This window comes from Panulirus ornatus, chromosome 37, assembly GCF_036320965.1.
Source record: "Panulirus ornatus isolate Po-2019 chromosome 37, ASM3632096v1, whole genome shotgun sequence".
Classification (NCBI taxonomy): Eukaryota; Metazoa; Arthropoda; class Malacostraca; order Decapoda; family Palinuridae; genus Panulirus; species Panulirus ornatus.
The window spans coordinates 3,139,744-3,167,567 of record NC_092260.1 but is presented as its reverse complement, the minus strand read 5'-3'; positions in this window follow the sequence as shown (position 1 = coordinate 3,167,567).

Sequence of the window (27,824 nt, the reverse complement as noted above, 5' to 3'; positions counted from 1 at the left end):
AGTCACCCCCTTTTTAAATGAATTTCACTGCAATACCATCCAAACCCCTTGCCTTGCCAGCTTTCATCTTCCACAAAGCTTTCACTACCTCTTCTCTGTTTAGCATATCATTCTCCCTGACCCTCTCACTTCGCACACAACCTCGACCAAAACACCCTATATCTTCCACTCTATCAACTAACACATTCAACAAACCTTCAAAATACTCACTCCATCTCCACACACACACACACACACACACACACACACACACTCGTTGTATGTCTTGGACAATCGCAAGTTTACCAAATGGAGTCCTAACTTCGTCTCTTTGATGTACATCAACTGACTTATATTTCTCTCTTGTGTCTCCCCTGATGATGTGATTATTACACGAAAGTGCCCTTGGGAAATTATCGTGTTTCATTTTCCCCGTGGACTCATAGGAAGGAACAGTGGTTCCAACAATGTTGTATGGTTGCGAGGCGTGGGCTATGGATAGAGTTGTGCGCAGGAGGGTGGATGTACTGGAAATGAGATGTTTGAGGACAATGTGTGGTGTGAGGTGGTTTGATCGAATAAGTAATGTAAGGGTAAGAGAGATGTGTAGAAATAAGAAGAGCGTGGTTGAGAGAGCAGAAGAGGGTGTTTTGAAATGGTTTGGGCACATGGAGAGAATGAGTGAGGAAAGATTGACCAAGAGGATATATGTGTCGGAGGTGGAGGGAACGAGGAGAAGTGGGAGACCAAATTGGAGGTGGAAAAATGGAGTGAAAAAGATTTTGAGTGATCGGGGCCTCAACATGCAGGAGGGTGAAAGGCGGGCAAGGAATAGAGTGAATTGGATCGATGTGGTATACCGGGGTCAACGTGCTGTCAATGGATTGAATCAGGGCATGTGAAGCGTCTGGGGTAAACCATGGAAGGTTGTGTGGGGCCTGGATGTGGAAAGGGAGCTGTGGTTTCGGTGCATTATTACATGGCAGCTAGAGACTGAGCGTGAACGAATGGGGCCTTTGTTGTCTTTTCCTAGCGCTACCTCGCACACATGAGGGGGGAGGGGGATGTTATTCCATATGTGGCGAGGTGGCGATGGGGATGAATAAAGGCAGACAGTGTGAATTGTGTAGATGTGTATACATGTATATGTCTGTGTGTGTATATATATGTGTACATTGAGATGTATGGGTATGTATATTTGCGTGTGTGGACGTGTATGTATATATATGTGTATCGGGGTGGGTTGGGCCATTTCTTTCGTCTGTTTCCTTGCGCTACCTCACAAACGCGGGAGACAGCGACAAATGATGATACAGCGCTGGTGGCGGATTCATGTGAGAAACTGCAGAAGCTGGTGACGGAGTTTGGTAAAGTGTGTGGAAGAAGAAAGTTAAGGGTAAATGTGAATAAGAGCAAGGTTATTAGGTACAGTAGGGTTGAGGGTCAAGTCAATTGGGAGGTGAGTTTGAATGGAGAAAAACTGGAGGAAGTGAAGTGTTTTAGATATCTGGGAGTGGATCTGTCAGCGGATGGAACCATGGAAGCGGAAGTGGATCATAGGGTGGGGGAGGGGGCGAAAATTTTGGGAGCCTTGAAAAATGTGTGGAAGTCGAGAACATTATCCCGGAAAGCAAAAATGGGTATGTTTGAAGGAATAGTAGTTCCAACAATGTTGTATGGTTGCGAGGCGTGGGCTATGGATAGAGTTGTGCGCAGGAGGATGGATGTGCTGGAAATGAGATGTTTGAGGACAATGTGTGGTGTGAGGTGGTTTGATCGAGTAAGTAACGTAAGGGTAAGAGAGATGTGTGGAAATAAAAAGAGCGTGGTTGAGAGAGCAGAAGAGGGTGTTTTGAAATGGTTTGGGCACATGGAGAGAATGAGTGAGGAAAGATTGACCAAGAGGATATATGTGTCGGAGGTGGAGGGAACGAGGAGAAGAGGGAGACCAAATTGGAGGTGGAAAGATGGAGTGAAAAGGATTTTGTGTGATCGGGGCCTGAACATGCAGGAGGGTGAAAGGAGGGCAAGGAATAGAGTGAATTGGAGCGATGTGGTATACAGGGGTTGACGTGCTGTCAGTGGATTGAATCAAGGCATGTGAAGCGTCCGGGGTAAACCATGGAAAGCTGTGTAGGTATGTATATTTGCGTGTGTGGACGTGTGTATGTACATGTGTATGGGGGGGGTTGGGCCATTTCTTTCGTCTGTTTCCTTGCGCTACCTCGCAAACGCGGGAGACAGCGACAAAGTATAAAAAAAAAAAAAAAAATATATATATATATATATATATATATATATATATATATATATATATATATATATATATATATGAACATATGCATGCATGGTGCCATTGTACAAAGGCAAAGCGGATAAGAGTGAGTGCTCAAATTACAGAGGTATAAGTTTGTTGAGTATTCCTGGTAAATTATATGGGAGGGTATTGATTGAGAGGGTGAAGGCATGTACAGAGCATCAGATTGGGGAAGAGCAGTGTGGTTACAGAAGTGGTAGAGGATGTGTGGATCAGGTGTTTGCTTTGAAGAATTATGTGAGAAATACTTAGAAAAGCAAATGGATTTGTATGTAGCATTTTTGGATCTGGAGAAGGCATATGATAGAGTTGATAGAGATGCTCTGTGGAACGTATTAAGAATATATGGTGTGGGAGGAAAGTTGTTAGAAGCAGTGAAAAGTTTTTATCGACGATGTAAGGCATGTGTACGAGTAGGAAGAGAGGAAAGTGATTGGTTCTCAGCGAAAGTCGGTCTGCGGCAGGGGTGCCTGATGGTTGTTTAATTTGTATATGGATGGGGTTGTTAGGGAGGTGAATGCAAGAGTTTTGAAGAGAGGGGCAAGTATGCAGTCTGTTGTGTGTGGATGAGAGGGCTTTGGATGTGAGTCACTTGTTCGTTGATAATACAGTGCTGGTGGTTGATTCGGGTGAGAAACTGCAGAAGCTGGTGACTGAGCTTGGTAAAGCATGTGAAAGAAGAAAGCTGAGAGTAAATGTGAATAAGAGCAAGGTTATTAGGCACAGTAGGGTTGAGAGGCAAGTCAATTGGGAGGTAAGTTTAAATGGAGAAAAACTGGAAGAAGTGAAGTGTTTTCGATATCTGGGAGTGGCTTTGGCAGCGGATGGAACCATGAAAACGAAAGTGAGTCACAGGGTGGGGGAGGGGGGCGAAAGTTCTGGGAGCGTTGAAAAGTGTGGAAGGCGAGAACTTTATCTCGAAAAGTGAAAATGGGTATGTTTGAAGGAATAGTGGTTCCAACAATGTTATATGGTTGCGAGGCGTGGGCTATAGATAGGGTTGCGCGGAGGAGAATGGATGTGTTGGAAATGAGATGTTTGAGGACAATATGTGGTGTGAGGTGGTTTGATCGAGTAAGTAATAATTGGGTAAGAGAGATATGTGGTAATAAAAAGTGTGGTTGAGAAAGCAGAAGAGGGTGTTTTGAAATAGTTTGGTCACATGGAGAAAATGAGTGAGGAAAGATTGACAAAGAGGATATATGTGTCAGAAGTGGAGGGAACGAGAAGTGGGATATCAAATTGGAGGTGGAAAGCTGGAGTGAAAAAGATTTTGAGCGATCGGGACCTGAACATGCAGGAGGGTGAAAGGCATGCAAGGAATAGAGTGAATTGGAACGATGTGGTAACCCGGGGTCGACGTGCTGTCAATGGATTGAACTAGTGCATGTGAAGAGTCTGGGGTAAACCATGGAAAGTTTTGTGGGGCCTGGATGTGGAAAGGGAGCTGTGGTTTCGGTGCATTATACATGACAGCTAGAGACTGAGTGTGAACGGGTATGGCCTTTGTTGTCTTTTCCAAGCGCTACCTCGCGCACATGCGGGGGGGAGGGGGTTGTCATTTCATGTAAGGCGGGGTGGCGACGGAAATGAATAAGGGCACAGTATGAATTATGTACATGTGTATATATGTATATGTCTGTGTGTGTATATATATGTATACGTTGAGATGTATATATATATATATATATATGTGCGTGTGTGGACGTGTATGTATATACATGTGTATGTGGGTGGGTTGGGCCATTCTTTCGTCTGTTTTCTTGCGCTACCTCGCTAACGCGGGAGACAGCGACAAAGCAAAATAAATAAATAAACAAAGAGGATATATGTGTCAGGGGTGGAGGGGACGAGGAGGAGTGGGAGACCAAATTGGAGGTGGAAAGATGGAGTGAAAAAGATTTTGAGTGACCGGGGCCTGAACATGCAGGAGGGTGAAAGACGTGCAAGGAATAGAGTGAATTGGAACGATGTGGTATACCGGGGTCGACGTGCCATCAATGGATTGAACCAGAGCATGTGAAGCATCTGGGGTAAACCATGGAAAGTTCTGTGGGGCCTGGATGTGGAAAGGGAGCTGTGGTTTCAGTGCATTATTACATGGCAGCTAGAGACTGAGTGTGAATGAATGTGGCCTATATGTCTGTTTGTCTGGCGCTACCCCGCTGACGCAGGGTGTGGCGATTCCGTTTCTTGTAGGGCGGGAGGTTTCCGGGAATCTATGAAGACAAGCGAGTATGAATGTGTACGTGTGTATATATGTATATGGCTGTGTATGTGTATGCAATTATATGTGTCTTTGTTGATATGTATGTGTATATGTATGTATATGACTGTATGGGCGTGCATATATGTGTGTATATAAGTGGATGGGTCTCTCTTCGTCAGTTTCCTGGTGCTACCTCGATGACTCGGGAGTCATAGGAATATATATATATATATATATATATATATATATATATATATATATATATATATATATATATATATTGTAGATTTATGTGCTGAAAAAGGACTGATGATTGGGAATACCTGGTTTAAAAAGCGAGATATACATAAGTATACTTATGTAAGTAGGAGAGATGGCCAGAGAGCGTTATTGGATTACGTGTTAATTGACAGGCGTGCGAAAGAGAGACTTTTGGATGTTAACGTGCTGAGAGGTGCAACTGGAGGGATGTCTGATCATTATCTTGTGGAGGCTAAGGTGAAGATTTGTATGGGTTTTCAGAAAAGAAGAGTGAATGTTGGGGTGAAGAGGGTGGTGAGAGTAAGTGAGCTTGGGAAGGAGACCTGTGTGAGGAAGTACCAGGAGAGTGAGTACAGAATGGAAAAAGGTGAGAACAATGGAAGTAAGGGGAGTGGGGGAGGAATGGGATGTATTTAGGGAATCAGTGATGGATTGCGCAAAAGATGCTTGTGGCATGAGAAGAGTGGGAGGTGGGTTGATTAGAAAGGGTAGTGAGTGGTGGGATGAAGAAGTAAGAGTATTAGTGAAAGAGAAGAGAGAGGCATTTGGACGATTTTTCAAGGAAAAAATGCAATTGAGTGGGAGATATATAAAAGAAAGAGACAGGAGGTCAAGAGAAAGGTGCAAGAGGTGAAAAAAAGGGCAAATGAGAGTTGGGGTGAGAGAGTATCATTAAATTTTAGGGAGAATAAAAAGATGTTCTGGAAGGAGGTAAATAAAGTGCGTAAGACAAGGGAGCAAATGGGAACTTCAGTGAAGGGCGCAAATGGGGAGGTGAAAACCAGTAGTGGTGATGTGAGAAGGAGATGGAGTGAGTATTTTGAAGGTTTGTTGAATGTGTTTGATGATAAAGTGGCAGATATAGGGTGTTTTGGTCGAGGTGGTGTGCAAAGTGAGAGGGTTAGGGAAAATGATTTGGTAAACAGAGAAGAGGTAGTGAAAGCTTTGCGGAAGATGAAAGCCGGCAAGGCAGCAGGTTTGGATGGTATTGCAGTGGAATTTATTAAAAAAGGGGGTGACTGTATTGTTCACTGGTTGGTAAGGTTATTTAATGTATGTATGACTCATGGTGAGATGCCTGAGGATTGTACAAAGGCAAAGGGGATAAGAGTGAGTGCTCAAATTACAGAGGTATAAGTTTGTTGAGTATTCCTGGTAAATTATATGGGAGGGTATTGATTGAGAGGGTGAAGGCATGTACAGAGCATCAGATTGGGGAAGAGCAGTGTGGTTTCAGAAGTGGTAGAGGATGTGTGGATCAGGTGTTTGCTTTGAAGAATGTATGTGAGAAATACTTAGAAAAGCAAATGGATTTGTATGTAGCATTTATGGATCTGGAGAAGGCATATGATAGAGATGATAGAGATGCTCTGTGGAAGGTATTAAGAATATATGGTGTGGGAGGAAAGTTGTTAGAAGCAGTGAAAAGTTTTTATCGAGTATGTAAGGCATGTGTACGTGTAGGAAGAGAGGAAAGTGATTGGTTCTCAGTGAATGTAAGTTTGCGGCAGGGGTGTGTGATGTCTCCATGGTTGTTTAATTTGTTTATGGATGGGGTTGTTAGGGAGGTAAATGCAAGAGTTTTGGAAAGAGGGGCAAGTATGAAGTCTGTTGGGGATGAGAGAGCTTGGGAAGTGAGTCAGTTGTTGTTCGCTGATGATACAGCGCTGGTGGCTGATTCATGTGAGAAACTGCAGAAGCTGGTGACTGAGTTTGGTAAAGTGTGTGGAAGAAGAAAGTTAAGAGTAAATGTGAATAAGAGCAAGGTTATTAGGTACAGTAGGGTTGAGGGTCAAGTCAATTGGGAGGTGAGTTTGAATGGAGAAAAACTGGAGGAAGTGAAGTGTTTTAGATATCTGGGAGTGGATCTGGCAGCGGATGGAACCATGGAAGCGGAAGTGGATCATAGGGTGGGGGAGGGGGCGAAAATTCTGGGGGCCTTGAAGAATGTGTGGAAGTCGAGAACATTATCTCGGAAAGCAAAAATGGGTATGTTTGAAGGAATAGTGGTTCCAACAATGTTGTATGGTTGCGAGGAGTGGGCTATGGATAGAGTTGTGCGCAGGAGGATGGATGTGCTGGAAATGAGATGTTTGAGGACAATGTGTGGTGTGAGGTGGTTTGATCGAGTGAGTAACGTAAGGGTAAGAGCGATGTGTGGAAATAAAAAGAGCGTGGTTGAGAGAGCAGAAGAGGGTGTTTTGAAGTGGTTTGGGCACATGGAGAGAATGAGTGAGGAAAGATTGACCAAGAGGATATATGTGTCGGAGGTGGAGGGAACGAGGGGAAGAGGGAGACCAAATTGGAGGTGGAAAGATGGAGTGAAAAAGATTTTGTGTGATCGGGGCCTGAACATGCAGGAGGGTGAAAGGAGGGCAAGGAATAGAGTGAATTGGAGCGATGTGGTATACCGGGGTTGACGTGCTGTCAGTGGATTGAATCAGGGCATGTGAAGCGTCTGGGGTAAACCATGGAAAGCTGTGTAGGTATGTATATTTGCGTGTGTGGACGTATGTATATACATGTGTATGGGGGGGGTTGGGCCATTTCTTTCGTCTGTTTCCTTGCGCTACCTCGCAAACGCGGGAGACAGCGACAAAGTATAATAAAAATAAATAAAAAAAAAAAAATATATATATATATATATATATATATATATATATATATATATATATATATATATATATATATATATACATATCAACAAAGATACATATAATTGCATACACATACTAAAAGGGGAGGGAGCGGGGGGCTGGAAATCCTCCCCTCTCGTTTTTTTTTTTTTTTTTAATTTTCCAAAAGAAGGAACAGAGGGGGCCAGGTGAGGATATTCCAAAAAAGGCCTAGTCCTCTGTTCCTAACGCTACCTCGCTAACGCGGGAAATGGCGAATAGTTTAAAAGAAAGAAATATATATATATATATATATATATATATATATATATATATATATATATATATATATATATATATATATATTTTTTTTTATTTTTTTATTTTTGCTTTGTCGCTGTCTCCCGCGTTTGCGAGGTAGCTCAAGGACACACACGAAAGAAATGGCCCAACCCACCCCCATACACATGTATATACATACACGTCCACACACGCAAATATACATACCTACACAGCTTTCCATGGTTTACCCCAGACGCTTCACATGCCCTGATTCAATCCACTGACAGCACGTCAACCCCGGTATACCACATCGCTCCAATTCACTCTATTCCTTGCCCTCCTTTCACCCTCCTGCATGTTCAGGCCCCGATCACACAAAATCTTTTTCACTCCATCTTTCCACCTCCAATTTGGTCTCCCTCTTCCCCTCGTTCCCTCCACCTCCGACACATATATCCTCTTGGTCAATCTTTCCTCACTCATTCTCTCCATGTGACCAAACCATTTCAAAACACCCTCTTCTGCTCTCTCAACCACACTCTTTTTATTACCACATATCTCACCCTTACATTACTTACTCGATCAAACCACCTCACACCACATACTGTCCTCAAACATCTCATTTCCAGCACATCCACCCTCCTGCGCACAACTCTATCCATAGCCCACGCCTCGCAACCATACAACATTGTTGGAACCACTATTCCTTCAAACATACCCATTTTTGCTTTCCGAGATAACGTTCTCGACTTCCACACATTCTTCAACGCTCCCAGAACTTTCGCCACTTCCCCCACCCTATGATTCACTTCCGCTTCCATGGTTCCATCCGCTGCCAAATCCACTTCCAGATATCTAAAACACTTCACTTCCTCCAGTTTTTCTCCATTCAAACTTACCTCCCATTTGACTTATCCCTCAACCCTACTGTACCTAATAACCTTGCTCTTATTCACATTTACTCTTAACTTTCTTCTTTCACACATTTCACCAAAGTCAGTCACCAGCTCCTGCAGTTTCCCACCCGAATCAGCTAGCAGCGCTGTATCATCAGCGAACAACAACTGACTCACTTTCCAAGCCCTTTCATCCACACATAACATACTGCATAATTGCCCCTCTTTACAAAACTCTTGCATTCACCTCCCTAACAACCCCATCCATAAACAAATTAAACAACCATGGAGACATCACGCACCCCTGCTACAAACCTACATTCACTGAGGACTAATCACTTTCTTCTTTTCCTACACGTACATATGCCTTACATCCTCAATAAAAACTTTTCACTGCTTCTTACAACTTGCCTCCCACACCATATATTCTTAATACGTTCCACAGAGCATCTCTATCAACTCTATCATATGCCTTCTTCAGATCCATAAATGCTACATACAAATCCATTTGATTTTCTAAGTATTTCTCACATACATTCTTCAAAGCAAACACCTGATCCACACATCCTCTACCACTTCTGAAACCACACTGCTCTTCCCCAATCTGATGCTCTGTACATGCCTTCACCCTCTCAATCAATACCCTCTCATATAATTTACCAGGAATACTCAACAAACTTATTCCTCTGTAATTTGAGCACTCACTCTTATCCCCTTTGCCTTTGTACAATGGCACTATGTAAGCATTCCGCCAATCCTCAGGCACCTCACCATGAGTCATACATGAATTAAATAACCTTACCAACCAATCAACAACACAGTCACCCCCTCTTTTAATAAATTCCACTGCAATACCATCCAAACCCGCTGACTTGCCGGCTTTCACCTTCCGCAAAGCTTTTACTATCTCTTCTCTGTTTACCAAATCATTCTCAATAACCCTTTCACTTTGCACACCACCTCGACCAAAACACCCTATATCTGCCACTCTATCATCAAACACATTCAACAAACCTTCAAAATACTCCCTCTCTTTCTCACATCATCAATACTTGTTATCACCTCTCCATTAGCCCCCTTCAATGATGTTCCCATTTCTTCCCTTGTCTTACGCACTTTATTTACCTCGTTCCAAAACACCTTTTTCTTCTCCCAAATTTAATGATATTCTCTCACCCCAACTCTCATCTGCCCTCTTTTTCACCTCTTGCACCTTTCTCTTGACCTCCTGCCTCTTTCTCTTATACATATCCCAGTCATTTTCATTATTTCCCTGCAAAATCGTCCATATACCTCTTTCACTAATAAACTTACTTCTGCATCCCATCACTCACTACCCTTTCTTATCTGCCCACCTACCACGCTCCTCATGCCACAAGCATCTTTTGCACAAGACATCACTGCTTCCCTAAATACATCCCATTCCTCCCCCACTCCCCTTACGTTCTTTGTTCTCACCATCTTCCATTCTGTACTCAGTCTCTCCTGGTACTTCCTCACACAAGTTTCCTTCCCAAGGTCACTTACTCTCACCACTCTCTTCACCCTAACATTCTCTCTTTTCTGAAAACCTCTACAAATCTTCAACGCCTCCACAAGATAATGATCAGACATCCCTACAGTTGCACCTCTCAGCACATTGACATCCAAAACTCTCTCTTTCGCGCGCCTATCAATTAACACGTAATCCAATAACGCTCTCTGGCCATCTCTCCTACTTACATACGTATACTTATGTATACCTCTCTTTTTAAACCAAGTATTCCCAATCACCAGTCCTTTTTCTGCAGACATATATAAAAGTTTTTCACCATTTCCAATTCAAAACACTGAACACCCCATGTACACCAATTATACCCTCAACTGCCACATTACTCACCTTTGCATTCAAATCACCCATCACTATAACCCGGTCTCGTGCATCAAAACCACTAACACACTCACTCAGCTGCTCTCAAAACACTTGCCTCTCATGACCTTTCTTCTCATGCCCAGGTGCATATGCACCAATTATCACCCATCTCTCTCCATCAACTTTCAGTTTTACCCATATCAATCTAGAGTTTATTTTCTTACACTCTATCAAATGCTCCTACACTCCTGTGTCACTCCAGGAGTAGTGCTACTCCTTCCCTTGCTCTTGTCCTCTCACTAACCCCTGACTTTACTCCCCAGACATTCCCAAACCACTCTTCCCCTTTACCCTTGAGCTTCGTTTCACTCAGAGCCAAAACATCCAGGTTCCTTTCCTCAAACATACTACCTATCTCTCCTTTTTTCTCATCTTGGTTACATCCACACACATTAAGACACCCCAATCTGAGCCTTAAAGAACGTAGTGTATCAGCATGACCACATAAGCAGAGTACAATGCATTTAGTGTATCAATATCATGACCAAATAAGTAGAGTGAAATGTATGTAGTGTCTCATCGTGAAAACATAAGTAGAGTACAATGTATGTAGTGTATAATAATGACAACATAAGCAGAGTACAAAATATGTAGTGGATCATCATGACAATCTGGAGAGTATAATGTATGTAGTGTATCATCATGACCACATAAGTAGAGTACAATGTATGTAGTGTATCATCATGACTACATAAGTAGAGTACAATGTATGTAGTGTATCATATTGAACACATAAGTAGAGTACAATGTATGTAGTGTATCATCATGACCATATAAGTAGAGTACAATGTATGTAGTGTATCATCATGACCACATAAGTAGAGTACAATGTATGTAGTGTATCATCATGACCACATAAGTAGAGTACAATGTATGTAGTGTATCATCATGACTACATAAGTAGAGTACAATGTATGTAGTGTATCATATTGAACACATAAGTAGAGTACAATGTATGTAGTGTATAATCATGAGAACATAAGTAGAGTACAATGTATGTAGTGTATCATCATGACCACATAAGTAGAGTACAATGTATGTAGTGTATCATCATGAGAACATAAGTAGAGTACAATGTATGTAGTGTATCATCATTTTGACCATATAAGTAGAGTACAATGTATGTAGTGTATCATCATGAACATATAAGTAGAGTACAATGTATGTAGTTTATCATCATGACCACATAAGTAGAGTACAATGTATGCAGTGTATCATCAGGACCACATAAGTAGAGTACAATGTATGTAGTGTATCATCATGACAACATAAGTAGAGTACAATGTATGTATAGTATCATCATGACCACATAAGTAGAGTACAATGTATCATCATGACCACATAAGTAGAGTACAATGTATGAAGTGTACCTTCATGACAACATAAGTAGAGTACAATATATGTAGTGTATCATCATGACCATATAAGTAGAGTACAATGTATGTAGTGTATCATCATGACCACATAAGTAGAGTACAATGTATGCAGTGTATCATCAGGACCACATAAGTAGAGTACAATGTATGTAGTGTATCATCATGACCACATAAGTAGAGTACAATGTATGTAGTGTATTATCAGGACCACATAAGTAGAGTACAATGTATGTAGTGTATCACCATCATGACCACATAAGTAGAGTACAATGTAGTGTATCATCATGACCACATAAGTAGAGTACAATGTATGAAATGTATCATCAGTATGACCATAGAAGTATAGTACAATGTATGTAGCGTATCATCATCATGACCACATAAGTAGAGTACAATGTATGTAGTGTATCATCATGACCACATAAGTAGAGTACAATGTATGCAGTGTATCATCAGGACCACACAAGTAGAGTATAATGTATGTAGTGTATCATGACCACATAAGTAGAGCACAATGTATGCAGTGTATCATCATGACCACATAAGTAGAGTACAATGTATGTAGTGTATCATCATAACCACATAAGTAGAGTACAATGTATGTAGTGTATCATCATGACCACATAGGTAGAGTACAATGTATGTAGTGTATCATCATGAGAACATAAGTAGAGTACAATGTATGTAGTGTATTATCATTATGACCATATAAGTACAGTACAATGTATGTAGTGTATCATCATGACCACATAAGTAGAGTACAATGTATGTAGTGTATCATCATGACACATAAGTAGAGTACAATGTATGTAGTGTATCATCATGACCACATAAGTAGAGTACAATGCATGTAGTGGTATCATCATGACAACTAAGTAGAGTACAATGTATGTAGTGTATCCCATCATGACCACATAAGTAGAGTACATGTATGTAGTGTATCCTCATTTGACCATATAAGTAGAGTACAATGTATGTAGTGTTTCATCATGACAACATAAGAAGAGTACAATGTATGTAGTGTATCACCATCATAACCACATGAGTAGAGTACAATGTATGTAGTGTATCATCATGACCACATAAGTAGAGTACAATGTATGTAGTGTATCATATTGAACACATAAGTAGAGTACAATGTATGTAGTGTATCATCATGACCATATAAGTAGAGTACAATGTATGTAGTGTATCATCATGACCACATAAGTAGAGTACAATGTATGTAGTGTATCATCATTATGACCACATAAGTAGAGTACAATGTATGTAGTGCATCTTCATGACCACATAAGTAGAGTACAATGTATTAGTGTATCATCATGACCACATAAGTAGAGTACAATGTATGTAGTGTATCATCATGAACCACATAAGTAGGAGTACAATGTATGTAGTGTATCATCATGACCATATAAGTAGAGTACAATGTATGTAGTGTATCATCATGAACACATAAGTAGAGTACAATGTATGTAGTGTATCATCATGAGAACATAAGTAGAGTACAATGTATGTAGTGTATCATCATTATGACCATATAAGTAGAGTACAATGTATGTAGTGTATCATCATGAGAACATAAGTAGAGTACAATGTATGTAGTGTTTATCATCATGACCATATAAGTAGAGTACAATGTATGTAGTGTATCATCATGACCACATAAGTAGAGTACAATGTATGTAGTGTTTCATCATGACAACATAAGTAGAGTACAATGTATGTAGTGGTATCATCATAGACCACATAGTAGAGTACAATGTATGTAGTGTATCATCATGACCACATAAGTAGAGTACAATGTATGTATGTATCCATCATGACCACATAAGTAGAGTACAATGTATGTAGTGTATCATCATGACCACATAAGTAGAGTACAATGTATGTAGTGTATCATCATGACAACATAAGTAGAGTACAATGTATGTAGTGTATCATCATGACCATATAAGTAGAGTACAATGTATGTAGTGTATCATCATGACCACATAAGTAGAGTACAATGTATGTAGTGTATCATCAGGACCACATAAGTAGAGTACAATGTATGTAGTGTATCATCATGACCACATAAGTAGAGTACAATGTATGTAGTGTATCATCATGACCACATAAGTAGAGTACAATGTATGTAGTGTATCATCATGACCACATAAGTAGAGTACAATGTATGTAGTGTATCATCATGACCACATAAGTAGAGTACAATGTATGTAGTGTATCATCATTATGACCATATAAGTAGAGTACAATGTATGTAGTGTATCATCATGACCACATAAGTAGAGTACAATGTATGTAGTGTATCATCATGACCACATAAGTAGAGTACAATGTATGCAGTGTATCATCAGGACCACATAAGTAGAGTATAATGTATGTAGCGTATCATGTCCACATAAGTAGAGCACAATGTATGCAGTGTATCATCATGACCACATAAGTAGAGTACAATGTATGTAGTGTATCATCATAACCACATAAGTAGAGTACAATGTATGTAGTGTATCATCATGACCACATAAGTAGAGTACAATGTATGTAGTGTATCATCATGAGAACATAAGTAGAGTACAATGTATGTAGTGTATTATCATTATGACCATATAAGTAGAGTACAATGTATGTAGTGCATCATCATGACCACATAAGTAGAGTACAATGTATGTAGTGTATCATCATGACCACATAAGTAGAGTACAATGTATGTAGTGTATCATCATGACCACATAAGTAGAGTACAATGTATGTAGTGTATCATCATGACCACATAAGTAGAGTACAATGTATGTAGTGTATCACCATCATGACCACATAAGTAGAGTACAATGTATGTAGTGTATCATCATTATGACCATATAAGTAGAGTACAATGTATGTAGTGTATCATCATGAGAACATAAGTAGAGTACAATGTATGTAGTGTATCATCATGACCACATAAGTAGAGTACAATGTATGTAGTGTATTATCATTATGACCATATAAGTAGAGTACAATGTATGTAGTGTATTATCATTATGACCATATAAGTAGAGTACAATGTATGTAGTGTATCATCATGAGAACATAAGTAGAGTACAATGTATGTAGTGTATCATCATGACCAATAAGTAGATACAATGTATGTAGTGTATCAATCATGACCACATAAGTAGAGTACAATGTATGTAGTGTATCATCATACCCATAAGTAGAGTACAATGTATGTAGTGTTCATCATGACAACATAAGAGAGTACAATGTATGTAGTGTATCATCATACCACATAAGTAGAGTACAATGTATGTAGTGTATCATCATGACCATATAAGTAGAGTACAATGTATGTAGTGTATCATCATCATGACCACATAAGTAGAGTACAAAGTATGTAGTGTATCATCATGACCATATAAGTAGAGTACAATGTATGTAGTGGATCATCATGACCATATAAGTAGAATACAATGTATGTAGTGTATTACCATTATGACCACATAAGTAGAGCATAATGTATGTAGTGTATCATCATGACCACATAAGTAGAGTACAATGTATGTAGTGTTTCATCATGACAACATAAGAAGAGTACAATGTATGTAGTGAATCATCATGAGAACATAAGTAGAGTACAATGTATGTAGTGTATCATCATGAGAACATAAGTAGAGTACAATGTATGTAGTGTATCATCATGACCACATAAGTAGAGTACAATGTATGTAGTGTATCATCATGACCACATAAGTAGAGTACAATGTATGTAGTATATCACCATCATGACCACATAAGTAGAGTACAATGTATGTAGTGTATCATCATGAGAACATAAGTAGAGTACAATGTATGTAGTGTATCATCATGACCACATAAGTAGAGTACAATGCATGAAGTGTATCATCATGACCATATAAGTAGAGTACAATGTATGTAGTGTATCACCATCATGACCACATAAGTAGAGTACAATGTATGTAGTGTATCATCATTATGACCATATATGTAGAGTACAATGTATGTAGTGTATCATCATGAGAACATAAGTAGAGTACAATGTATGTAGTGTATCATCATGACCATATAAGTAGAGTACAATGTATGTAGTGTATCATCATGTCCACATAAGTAGAGTACAATGTATGTAGTGTATCATCATGTCCACATAAGTAGAGTACAATGTATGTAGTGGATCATCATGAGAACATAAGTAGAGTACAATGTATGTAGTGAATCATCATGACCACATAAGTAGAGTACAATGTATGTAGTGTATCATCATGACCACATAAGTAGAGTACAGTGTATGTAGTGTATCACCATGACCACATAAGTAGAGTACAATGTATGTAGTGGATCATCATGAGAACATAAGTAGAGTACAATGTATGTAGTGAATCATCATGACCACATAAGTAGAGTACAATGTATGTAGTGTATCATCATGACCACATAACTAGAGTACAGTGTATGTAGTGTATCACCATGACCACATAAGTAAAGTACAATGTATGTAGTGCATCATCATGACCACATAAGTAGAGTACAATGTATGTAGTGTATCATCATGACCACATAAGTAGAGTACAACGTATGTAGTGTATCATCATGAGAACATAAGTAGAGTACAATGTATGTAGTGGATCATCATGACCACATAAGTAGAGTACAATGTATGTAGTGTATCATCATGACCACATAAGTAGAGTACAATGTATGTAGTGTATCATCATGACCACATAAGTAGAGTACAATGTATGTAGTGTATCATCATGACCACATAAGTAGAGTACAATGTATGTAGTGTATCACCATCATGACCACATAAGTAGAGTACAATGTATGTAGTGTATCATCATGACAACATAAGTAGAGTACAATGTATGTAGTGTATCATCATGACCACATAAGTAGAGTACAATGTATGTAGTGAATCATCATGACCACATAAGTAGAGTACAATGTATGTAGTGTATCATCATGACCACATAAGTAGAGTACAATGTATGTAGTGTATCATCATGACCACATAAGTAGAGTACAATGTATGTAGTGTATCATCATGACCACATAAGTAGAGTACAATGTATGTAGTGTATCACCATCATGACCACATAAGTAGAGTACAATGTATGTAGTGTATCATCATGACCACATAAGTAGAGTACAATGTATGTAGTGTATCATCATGACCACATAAGTAGAGTACAATGTATGTAGTGTATCATCATGACCACATAAGTAGAGTACAATGTATGTAGTGTATCATCATGACCACATAAGTAGAGTACAATGTATGTAGTGTATCATCATGACCACATAAGTAGAGTACAATGTATGTAGTGTATCATCATGACCACATAAGTAGAGTACAATGTATGTAGTGTATCATCATGACCACATAAGTAGAGTACAATGTATGTAGTGTATCATCATGACCACATAAGTAGAGTACAATGTATGTAGTGTATCATCATGACCACATAAGTAGAGTACAATGTATGTAGTGTATCATCATGACCACATAAGCTGGATGGGAATATATTTGCTACAGTTGTGAGGGTATGGTCGAGGAGGTGAGTGAACCACAGACGATCTTGCAGCTGCCAACATGAGCAGCTCAACATATTTAGAAGAGACAAGATAAAGAAAGAAATATTTAGGTTAGTAATGATTTATGAAGAACATAATGTATGACATGTACCAGAGGCAGGTGAGCTGGAGAATATGATAATATTGTAAACATGATCTGATTATGAGGTAAACAAACCTAACCTCAACAATATGTTCAAATCTGGATCACAACCAATGTCTCAGCCATATGGATCATAACCTATGTCTCAGCCATATGGATCACAACCCATGTCTCAGCCATATGGATCACAACCAATGTCTCAGCCACATGGATCACAACCTATGTCTCAGCCATATGGATCACAACCTATGTCTCAGCCATATGGATCACAACCTATGTCTCAGCCATATGGATCACAACCTATGTCTCAGCCATATGGATCATAACCTATGTCTCAGCCATATGGATCACAACCTATGTCTCAGCCATAGGGATCATAACCTATGTCTCAGCCATAGGGATCACAACCTATGTCTCAGCCATATGGATCATAACCTATGTCTCAGCCATATGGATCACAACCATTGTCTCAGCCATATGGATCACAACCTATGTCTCAGCCATATGGATCATAATCTATGTCTCAGCCATATGGATCACAACCTATGTCTCAGCCATAGGGATCATAACCTATGTCTCAGCCATATGGATCACAACCTATGTCTCAGCCATATGGATCATAACCTATGTCTCAGCCATATGGATCACAACCAATGTCTCAGCCATATGGATCATAACCTATGTCTCAGCCATATGGATCACAACCTATGTCTCAGCCATAGGGATCATAACCTATGTCTCAGCCATATGGATCACAACCTATGTCTCAGCCATATGGATCATAACCTATGTCTCAGCCATATGGATCACAACCTATGTCTCAGCCATATGGATCACAACCTATGTCTCAGCCATATGGATCATAATCTATGTCTCAGCCATATGGATCACAACCTATGTCTCAGCCATAGGGATCATAACCTATGTCTCAGCCATATGGATCACAACCTATGTCTCAGCCATAGGGATCATAACCTATGTCTCAGCCATATGGATCACAACCAATGTCTCAGCCATATGGATCATAACCTATGTCTCAGCCATATGGATCACAACCTATGTCTCAGCCATATGGATCATAACCTATGTCTCAGCCATATGGATCATAACCTATGTCTCAGCCATATGGATCACAACCAATGTCTCAGCCATATGGATCACAACCTATGTCTCAGCCATATGGATCACAACCTATGTCTCAGCCATATGGATCACAACCTATGTCTCAGCCATATGGATCACAACCTATGTCTCAGCCATATGGATCATAACCTATGTCTCAGCCATATGGATCACAACCTCTGTCTCAGCCATAGGGATCATAACCTATGTCTCAGCCATATGGATCACAACCTATGTCTCAGCCATATGGATCATAACCTATGTCTCAGCCATATGGATCACAACCAATGTCTCATCCATATGGATCATAACCTATGTCTCAGCCATAGGGATCACAACCTATGTCTCAGCCATATGGATCATAACCTATGTCTCAGCCATATGGATCACAACCTATGTCTCAGCCATATGGATCACAACCTATGTCTCAGCCATAGGGATCACAACCTATGTCTCAGCCATATGGATCACAACCAATGTCCCAGCCATATGGATCACAACCAATGTCTCAGCCATATGGATCACAACCTATGTCTCAGCCATATGGATCACAACCAATGTCTCAGCCATATGGATCACAACCAATGTCTCAGCCATATGGATCACAACCTATGTCTCATCCATATGGATCACAACCAATGTCTCAGCCATATGGATCACAACCAATGTCTCAGCCATATGGATCACAACCTATGTCTCAGCCATATGGATCACAACCTATGTCTCAGCCATATGGATCACAACCTATGTCTCAGCCATATGGATCACAACCAATGTCTCAGCCATATGGATCACAACCATTGTCTCAGCCATATGGATCACAACCAATGTCTCAGCCATATGGATCATAACCTATGTCTCAGCCATATGGATCATAACCAATGTCTCAGCCATATGGATCATAACCTATGTCTCAGCCATAGGGATCACAACCAATGTCTCAGCCATATGGATCATAACCTATGTCTCAGCCATAGGGATCACAACCAATGTCTCAGCCATATGGATCATAACCTATGTCTCAGCCATAGGGATCACAACCTATGTCTCAGCCATATGGATCATAACCTATGTCTCAGCCATATGGATCACAACCAATGTCTCAGCCATATGGATCATAGCCTATGTCTCAGCCATATGGATCATAACCAATGTCTCAGCCATATGGATCATAACCTATGTCTCAGCCATAGGGATCACAACCAATGTCTCAGCCATATGGATCATAACCTATGTCTCAGCCATAGGGATCACAACCAATGTCTCAGCCATATGGATCATAACCTATGTCTCAGCCATAGGGATCACAACCTATGTCTCAGCCATATGGATCATAACCTATGTCTCAGCCATATGGATCACAACCTATGTCTCAGCCATATGTTATACATCTCAACCTGCCATCTTTCCCCACTCCTGGCTAATGAGACGAGAAAATACAATTAATGTTTCTCCCAACAACTAGGCAAATTGGCACACTTACCTGGCCAAGTAACCAGGCACCACACTGACCAGTTAGACCAGGATGGCCCACATACACCAGCATCATTATGTTATACCCACACAACAGGAGGTATATCTGGTCTAACTATATAACGTAGTGGTAGACCAGACCCACACAACAGGAGGTACGGGGCATTGGCAACCCTGCCCTGAGTGGGCCATGAACCACCTGCTGGTCACGGGGGCCTGGCAACCCTGCACTGAGTGGGCCATGAACCACCTGCTGGTCACGGGGGCCTGGCAACCCTGCCCTGAGTGGGCCATGAACCACCTGCTGGTCACGGGGGCCTGGCAACCCTGCCCTGAGTGGGCCATGAACCACCTGCTGGTCACGGGGGCCTGGCAACCCTGCCCTGAGTGGGCCATGAACCATCAGCTGGTCACGGGGGCCTGGCAACCCTGCACTGAGTGGGCCATGAACCACCTGCTGGTCACGGGGGCCTGGCAACCCTGCCCTGAGTGGGCCAGGAGCCACCTGCTGGTCACGGGGGCCTGGCAACCCTGTACTGAGTGGGCCATGAACCACCTGCTGGTCACGGGGGCCTGGCAACCCTGCACTGAGTGGGCCAGGAGCCACCTGCTGATCATCGAGAAGTGAACAAGTACATTTGGTACGACAGACAAACGTGTTCGTGTCAAGAAACCTGTGTAAATAAACACAGACTTCTGTAGTGTAAACAAACCTGTGACGTGTAAATAAACCTGTGTAGTACAAATACACCTTTGAGGTGTAAACGAAAATTACAACATATATCAGCTGACAAAATGGATGTTGAAAACTATTATGTGAGGAACGTTCAGTATATTGCATGGAGAGAGAGAGAGAGAGAGAGAGAGAGAGAGAGAGAGAGAGAGAGAGAGAGAGAGAGAGAGAGAGAGAGAGAGAGAGAGAGAGAGAGTATTGACGCGTTCATCCACCAGCATTATATCATCACCAAGGTTGACAGTGTTGTAGTTAACAAAACCATTTGTAACACCTCAGCTCACATCACACAACTACATGAAGACAGTGACTGAAGGCAAGAATACTACATGAAGACAGTGACTGAAGGCAAGAAAACTACATGAAGATAGTGACTGAAGGCAAGAATACTACATGAAGACAGGGACTGAAGGCAAGAAAACTACATGAAGACAGTAACTGAAGGCAAGAAAACTACATGAAGACAGTGACTGAAGGCAAGGAAACTACATAAAGACAGTGACTGAAGGCAAGAAAACTACATGAAGACAGTGACTGAAGGCAAGAAAACTACATGAAGATAGTGACTGAAGGCAAGAAAACTACATGAAGATAGTAACTGAATGCAAGAAAACTACATGAAGATAGTGACTGAAGGCAAGAAAACTACATGAAGACAGTGACTGAAGGCAAGAATACTACATGAAGATAGTGACTGAAGGCAAGAAAACTACATGAAGACAGTGACTGAAGGCAAGAGTACTACATAAAGACAGTGACTGAAGGCAAGAAAACTACATGAAGACAGTGACTGAAGGCAAGAAAACTACATAAAGACAGTGACTGAAGGCAAGAAAACTACATGAAGACAGTGACTGAAGGCAAGAAAACTACATGAAGACTGGGACTGAAGGCAAGAAAACTACATGAAGATAGTGACTGAAGGCAAGAAAACTACATGAAAACAGTGACTGAAGGCAAGAAAACTACATGAAGACAGGGACTGAAGGCAAGAAAACTACATGAAGACAATGACTGAAGGCAAGGAAACTACATAAAGACAGTGACTGAAGGTAAGAAAACTAAATGAAGACAGTGACTGAAGGCAAGAAAACTACATAAAGACAGTGACTGAAGGCAAGAAAACTACATAAAGACAGTTACTGAAGGCAAGAAAACTACATGAAGATAGTGACTGAAGGCAAGAAAACTACATGAAGATACTGACTGAAGGTAAGAATACTACATGAAGACAGGGACTGAAGGCAAGAAAACTACATGAAGACAGTGACTGAAGGCAAGGAAACTACATAAAGACAGTGACTGAAGGTAAGAAAACTAAATGAAGACAGTGACTGAAGGCAAGAAAACTACATAAAGACAGTGACTGAAGGCAAGAAAACTACATGAAGACAGTGACTGAAGGCAAGAAAACTACATGAAGATAGTGACTGAAGGCAAGAAAACTACATGAAGATACTGACTGAAGGTAAGAATACTACATGAAGACAGGGACTGAAGGCAAGAAAACTACATGAAGATAGTGCCTGAAGGCAAGAATTCTACATGAAGATAGTGACTGAAGGCAAGAAAACTACATGAAGATAGTGACTGAAGGCAAGAAAACTACATGAAGACAGTGACTGAAGGCAAGAAAACTACATAAAGACAGTGACTGAAGGCAAGAAAACTACATGAAGACAGTGACTGAAGGCAAGAAAACTATATGAAGATAGTGACTGAAGGCAAGAAAACTACATGAAGACAGTGACTGAAGGCAAGAATACTACATGAAGATAGTGACTGAAGGCAAGAAAACTACATGAAGACAGTGACTGAAGGCAAGAATACTACATGAAGACAGTGACTGAAGGCAAGGAAACTACATGAAGATAGTGACTGAAGGCAAGAAAACTACATGAAGACAGTGACTGAAGGCAAGAATACTACATGAAGACAGTGACTGAAGGCAAGGAAACTACATGAAGATAGTGACTGAAGGCAAGAAAACTACATGAAGATAGTGACTGAAGGCAAGAAAACTACATGAAGATAGTGACTGAAGGCAAGAAAACTACATGAAGACAGTGACTGAAGGCAAGAATACTACATGAAGACAGTGACTGAAGGCAAGAAAACTACATGAAGACAGTGACTGAAGGCAAGAATACTACATGAAGACAGTGACTGAAGGCAAGAATACTACATGTAGATAGTGACTGAAGGCAAGAAAACTACATGAAGACAGTGACTGAAGGCAAGAAAACTACATGAAGATAGTGACTGAAGGCAAGAAAACTACATAAAGACAGTGACTGAAGGCAAGAAAACTACATAAAGACAGTGACTGAAGGCAAGAAACCTACATGAAGACAGTGACTGAAGGCAAGAAAACATGAAGATAGTGACTGAAGGCAAGAAAACTACATGAAGATAGTGACTGAAGGCAAGAAAACTACATGAAGATAGTGACTGAAGGCAAGAAAACTACATGAAGACAGGGACTGAAGGCAAGAAAACTACATGAAGATAGTGACAGAAGGCAAGAAAACTACATGACGATAGTGACTGAAGGCAAGAAAACTACATGAAGACAGGGACTGAGCGAAGGAAAACTACATGAAGACAGTGACTGAAGGCAAGAAAACTACATGAAGATAGTGACTGAAGGGAAGAAAACTACATGAAGACAGTGATTGAAGGCAAGAAAACTACATGAAGACAGGGAATGAAGGCAAGAAAACTACATGAAGACAGGGACTGAAGGCAAGAAAACTACATGAAGACTGGGACAGAAAGCAAGAATACTACATGAAGACAGAGTCTGAAGGCAAGAAAACTACATGAAGACAAGGACTGAAGGCAAGAAAACTACATGAAGACAGGGACTGAAGGCAAGAAAACTACATGAAGACACAGACTGAAGGCAAGAAAACTACATGAAGGCAGGGACTGAAGGCAAGAAAACTACATGAAGACAGTAACTGAAGGCAAGCAAACTACATGAAGAGAGTGACTGAAGGCAAGAAAACTACATGAAGACGGACTGAAGGCAAGAAACTACATGAAGATAGTGACTGAAGGCAAGAATACTACATGAAGACAGTGACTGAAGGCAAGAAAACTACATGAAGATAGTGACTGAAGGCAAGAAAACTACATGAAGACAAGGACTGAAGGCAAAAAAACTACATGAAGCCAGGGACTGAAGGCAAGAAAACTACATGAAGACATTGACTGAAGGCAAGAAAACTACAAGAAGACAGTGACTGAAGGCAAGAAAACCACATGAAAGTCAAAGATTGAAGGCAAGGAAACTACAGGAAAACAGTGACTGAATGCAAGAAAACTACATGAAGATAGTGACTGAAGGCAAGAATACTACATGAAGACAGTGACTGAAGGCAAGAAAACTACATGAAGATAGTGACTGAAGGCAAGAATACTATATGAAGACAGGGACTGAAGGCAAGAAAACTACATGAAGACAGGGACTGAAGGCAAGAAAACATGAAGATAGTGACTGAAGGCAAGAAAACTACATGAAGACGGACTGAAGGCAAGAAAACCACATGAAGATAGTGACTGAAAGCAAGAAAACTACATGAAGATAGTAACTGAATGCAAGAAAACTACATGAAGACAGGGACTGAAGGCAAGAAAACTACATGAAGACAGTGACTGAAGGCAAGAAAACTACATGAAGACAGTGACTGAAGGCAAGTAAACTACATGAAGACAGTGACTGAAGGCAAGAAAACTACATGAAGACAGGGACTGAAGGCAAGAAAACTACATGAAGATAGTGACTGAAGGCAAGAAAACTACATGAAGACAGTGACTGAAGGCAAGGAAACTACATGAAAACAGTGGCTGAAGGCAAGAAAACTACATGAAGACAGTGACTGAAGGCAAGAAAACTACATGAAGACAGTGACTGAAGGCAAGAAAACTACATTAAGACAGTGAAGGCAAGAAAACTACATGAAGACAGTGACTGAAGGCAAGAAAACTACACGAAGACAGTGACTGAAGGCAAGAAACTACATGAAGACAGGGACTGAAGGCAAGAAAACTAGATGAAGACAGGGACTGAAGGCAAGAAAACTACATGAAGACAGGGACTGAAGGCAAGAAAACTACATGAAGACAGTGACTGAAGGCAAAGAAACTACATGGACAGTTACTGAAGGAAAGGAAACTACATAAAAACAGAGACTGAAGGAGAGGAAACTCCATGAAGACAGTGACTGAAGGCAAGGAAACTACATAAAGACAGAGACTGAAGTTAAAGTAAACTATATGAAGACAGAGACTGAAGGCAAGGAAACTACATGAAGACAGAGATTGAAGGCAGGGAAACTACATGAAGACAGAGATTGAAGGCAGGGAAACTACATAAAGACAGACATTGAAGGCAAGGAAACTACATGAAAACAGTGACTGAAGTTAAGTAAACCACATGAAGACAGAGACTGAAGGCAATGAAACTACATGAAGACAGAGACTGAAGGTAAGGAAACTACATGAAGACAGAAACTGAAGGCAAGGAAACTACATGAAGACAGAGACTGAAGGCAAGGAATCTACATGAAGTCAGAGACTGAAGTAAAGTAAACTACATGAAGACAGAGATTGAAGGAAACTACATGAAGACAGAAAATGAAGGCAAGGAACTACATGAAGACAGAGACTGAAGGCAAGGAAACTACATGAAGACAGAAACCGAAGGCAAGGAATCTACATGAAGACAGGGACTGAAGGCAATAAATCTACATGAAGACAGTGACTGAAGTTAAGTAAACTACATGAAGACAGAGACTGAAGAAAAGGAAACTACATGAAGACAGAAACTGAAGGCAAGGAAACAACATGAAAGCAGAGACTGAAGACAAGGAAACTATATGAAGCCAGTGGCTGATGGCAAAAAAAACTACATGAAGACAGAAACTGAAGGCAAGGAATCTACATGAAGACAGAGATAGAAGGCAAGGAAACTACATGAAGACAGTGACTGAAGGCTAGGAAACTACATAAAAACAAAGAGTGAAGGCAAGGAAACTACATGAAGACAGTGACTGAAGGCAAAAAAACTACATGAAGACAGTGACTGAAGGCAAGGAAACTACATAAAGACAGAGACTGAATGCAAGGAATCTACATGAAGACAGAGACTGAAGGCAAGGAAACTATATGAAGACAGTGACTGATGGCAAGGAAACTACATGAAGATAGTGACTGAAAGCAAGGACACTACATGAAGACAGAGATTGAAGGCAAGGAAACTGTATGAAGACAGTGACTGAAAGCAAGGAAACTACATGAAGACAGAGATTGAAGGCAAGGAAACTACATGAAGGCAGAGATTGAAGGCAGGGAAACTACATGAAGACAGTGACTGAAGGCAAGGAAACTACATGAAGACAGAGACTGAAGGCAAGGAAACTACATGAAGACAGAGATTGAAGGCAAGGAAACTACATGAAGACAGAGATTGAAGGCAAGGAAACTACATGAAGACAGAAACTGATGCCAAGGAATCTACATGAAGACAGAGACGGAAGGGAAGGAAACTACATGAATACAGTGACTGAAGGCAAGGAAACTACATGAAGTCAAAGATTGAAGGCAAGGAAACTACATGAAGACAGTGACTGAAGGAAAGAAAACTACATGAAGACAGAGACTGAAGGCAAGGAAACTACATGAAGACAGAAACTGAAGCCAAGGAATCTACATGGAGACAGACCGAAGTCCAGTAAACTACATGAAGACAGAGACGGAAGGGAAGGAAACTACATGAAGGCAGAGATTGAAAGCAAGGAAACTACATGAAGACAGAGACTAAAGGTAAGGAAACTCCATGAAGACAGAGACTGAAGGCAAGGAAACTGCATGAAGACAGATTTTGAAGGCAAGGAAACTACATGAAGACAGAGATTGAAGGCAAGAAACTACATGAAGACAGAGACTAAAATCAAGGAAACTACATGAAGAAAGAGACTGCAAGCAAGGAAACTACATGAAGACAGAAACTGAGGCAAGTAATCTACATGAAGACAGTGACTGAAGGCATGGAAACTACATGAAAAAAGTGATTAAAGGCAAGGAAACTACATTAAGACCGTTACTGAAGGCAAGGAAACTACATGAAGACAGTAACTGAAGTTAAGTAAACTACATGAAGACAGAGAATGAAGGCAATGAAACTAAATGAAGACAGAAACTGAAGGCAAGGAAACTATAGGAAGACAGAGACTGAAGGCAAGGAAACTACATGAAGACAGAGACTGAAGGCAAGGAAACTACATGAAGACAGAGACTGAAGGCAAGGAAACTACATGAAGACAGTGAATGAAGGCAAGGAAACTACATGAAGACAGTGACTGAAGGTAAGAAAACTACATGAAACATGAAGACAGGGACTGAAGGCAAGAAAACTACATGAAGACAGTGACTGAAGGCAAGAAAACTACATGAAGACAGGGACTGAAGCCAAGAAAACTACATGAAGACAGTGACTGAAGGCAAGGAAACTACATGAAGACAGTGACTGAAGTTAAGGAAACTACATGAAGACAGTGACTGAAGGCAACGAAACTACATGAAAAAAGTGACTGAAGGCAAGGAAACTACATGAAGACAGTGACTGAAGTTAAGGAAACTACATGAAGACAGTGACTGAAGGCAAGAAAACTACATGCAGACAGTGACTGAAGTTAAGGAAACTACATGAAGACAGTGACTGAAGTTAAGGAAACTACATGAAGACAGTGAATGAAGGTAATCAAACTACATAAAGACAGTGACTGAAGGCAAGGAAGCTACATGAAGACACTGACTGAAGTTAAGAAAACTCCATTAAGACAGTGACTGAAGGCAAGGAAACTATATGAAGACAGAGACTGAAGTTACGAAAACTCCATTAAGAAAGTGACTGAAGGCAAGAAAACTACATGAAGATAGTGACTGAAGGCAAGGAAACTATAT